The 3,184-nt window shown below is 26.5% G+C and overlaps 1 long non-coding RNA gene across 1 annotated transcript; it reads right to left on the reverse strand.

The window, feature by feature from the left end:
• Positions 1 to 54: 54 nt before the first annotated feature.
• On the reverse strand, positions 55 to 578 carry LOC105457739. Its single transcript, XR_975446.1, has 3 exons — positions 546 to 578; positions 139 to 266; positions 55 to 78 (listed from the first exon to the last, which is right to left on the reverse strand). It is a non-coding gene; the product is annotated as an uncharacterized LOC105457739 (long non-coding RNA).
• Between the last annotated feature and the right edge of the window lie 2,606 nt (positions 579 to 3,184).

Genomic DNA, 3,184 nt, shown 5'->3' on the forward strand with positions numbered 1-3,184 from the left:
GTACGTTCCACCATGTGCGTCAAATCCGCGGATAGCATTTCAGTATTGGTACACTCGGAATTTCTTCTTTGGTGTCACCTATAAGATTTTATACAATTTTCACGAAATATCAATAAATTGGTTGAAAATCTTGCTTACCTTTAACGGGGCTTTTCCAGTAATATTCGCTACCAGAAAATTCATTGCGATGTCCTCGCAATTCATGTGCTCATCGACCCATTCTTTATGTCACCAGGCATCGCTGTAGTGTACATGTAATTCCAATACTGAAAGGCATTGAAAAAGATATAAAGTTTTACACCCTATAACTGTACAATTCAATACTCGGACAAGGTGGTATAATTTACTTTGTTAGATTAATTTATACATTCTTGATGAGGATAACAGGAGAAGATGTTAGTTTATTTTCTAAAAAAAATAAAATCCAAGGATTCTTATAATAACGTGTTTGTGGCCTGAAATGTCAAATAAAAGTGTTAGGTATAAAATAACGAAACGCCTAATCTCTTGAGTGGAGGACAACATAAACGTTCGGTAGTGCTTACTTTATGATGAAAAGCTGCCCCTGTTAAAACCATGAAATACTGTTCGTCCATTCGTTTTCATACTTCCAACAATTGGTACCATTATTCCACATATGTAAGCGCGATAGAAACCCGACGATTCTATCCGGAAATTCCCTCCATACCTAAAAGTTTACCAATTATATGTTTTAATTACCAAACGAATAAAAATAAAAAAGATTTACAAAGATAGTAATTAACTTAATTGTGGTTGTAACGTTAATTATCGATCACTATGTTTAACCAAGTAGAAACGCCAAAAAACATCAAAAGTATCACACAAAGCAGTAGATATACTGAACTTTGAAGTGTTTGACTATGTTGGCTATGAAACCAGTTGTGAACACCCGGATGCATATATCCACACTGTGCAGATTATTCTTTATAAAACATAATAAAATAAATTATCTCTATCATAATAGAATTATAATGATCTACGAGATATTCACATAAATATTAACTTTTAACAAAATATTCTACAAAACTTTTCAAATAATTGTATCCTTAATATTATGTATCAACAATGTATCTTGTTTTTGAAACTTACTTATTTACTAATTTATATCTTATACATATTAAAATATTAAAATCAATTTTTATAAAATTTTAATATTAAAATTGTAAAATATTTTAATACTTACACCTGATGTAAGAACATAATCTTTAAATTCATCCATAATAGTAACTGTTATATCGTTAAACATACCTTCCAATTTTGACGTGAACTAACATCCACATTCAGTCTAAAAAAAAAAACATTAAAAACACGTTATTAATTTCTATTAATATAAGAATATGTAAGCAACATCACAATTCAGATACAAAATAATTTTAGTCTAGAAAATCATTATCTAATTCTAGGTCTCAACCTTAAATTTAGATATATTTTTTCCACTATTATCTGAAACAAACTTATTCATCAATAATCGTTTAACTAAATGTTGTTTATGATACCATTTAAATACAATTTGGTCTTGTAAAAAACGCTATAAAACCATAGCTTTATCTAAAATTCCCTTAATCTCGTACTCTATCATCTAAAACCAAATATATAGGTATATATATACATGTATCGAAAATAATAAAATATGTAATATTGCAATTATATATATACATAATACCCTTGACACCTTTCTTCAATTTGTCGTCAATAAAAAATAAGAAATATTCTGGACTTTTAGGATTTAAATTAAGAAAATATTAAAAATTTGATACTGTCATCTGTGTGTAATTCTTGTAATTATTAAAAAAATAATAGAGAAAATTATCGAAGTGATTCTTTAGACCTAACAAGTTTTCAACATAAAGAACGACATTTATGATTAATTTATGAACTAACACACGGCTTCGCTCTCTAAAAAATTAAGATACACAATCACATACAATGCGCAATTCAACATTCTCGAAAATAGTTTATACATACAACCAAAAACTGTTATCCGATTTTTGAGCATGTGCACTACAATACTATTTTCCACCTAACAAGTACAAAAAAATAATAAAATTAGTATTTAACAACATAATACATAATAAAAAAATTTACACTATTAATATAATGCAAATTATAAATAAAAAATAAACACACCTCAACAATAGTTTTCATATGTATTTTAATTAACTCTTCTTCTATAACCTCTACTATCCGTGATTCAATGAATTCATTTGAATAGTGTTTTGCCCTTTCGGATTCCTCACAATTTCTAGCTCCAACTTTCTTCATGTATATACAGCGATACACTATTTTTTACCAAAAATTTTTAAGATTCTATTTGAAAAAAATGTATCCCGTAAAAGAGCTCTAACACATCTATATTTGATCATCTAAAATCAATAAGAAACTTATTAACATATTAAACATATTTAACAATCATTCGTTTTACATAAATAGACAATTACAACAATTTAATATTACAAAATCAATAATCAAAGATTGTTATAGTGTAATAGAATTTTAAGACATCCAGATTCCTTATAAAGCAATACAAAATATTAATATTAATAATTTAATATGTAATCTTATAATATTTTAATATTTAATGTTTTAATACTTTTTATTAATATTTTGTGTCTCGAAATACAAGATTTATACTTGTATACTGTATATAGTAATCATTCATATATACATTTATAAATCAATTCTATGAGAAATAAAATTTTACAATTAAATAATATTACAATTATATATGTACATACATAATACTAACTTCCTTGACACCTTTCTTCAATTTGTCGTCGATAAATAAGAGATATTCCAGACTTTTAGGATTTAAATGAAGAAAATTCAAAGTCTAATATCATATAGAAAATGATCAAAGCGATACTTTAAACCTAACAAGTTTTGAACGTAAGGAACAGCATTTGTGGTTAATTCATGCTCTTCTTAAATTAACACACGATTTTACTCTCCAAGAATTTGAGATACACAATCACATACAATGTACAATCCATCTGACACTCTCGAAAATAGTTTATATATACAACTAAAATCTTCTGTTTTCTAATTTTTAAGCATATGCACTACACCACTGTTTTCCACCTATCAAACACAGAGGAATATTAAGATTAGTATTTAACAACACGGTACATAATTTACACTGAACAATTAAGATAAGACAAATTAT

This window comes from Wasmannia auropunctata, unplaced genomic scaffold (assembly GCF_000956235.1).
Source record: "Wasmannia auropunctata unplaced genomic scaffold, wasmannia.A_1.0 LD335124.1, whole genome shotgun sequence".
Lineage (NCBI taxonomy): Eukaryota > Metazoa > Arthropoda > Insecta > Hymenoptera > Formicidae > Wasmannia > Wasmannia auropunctata.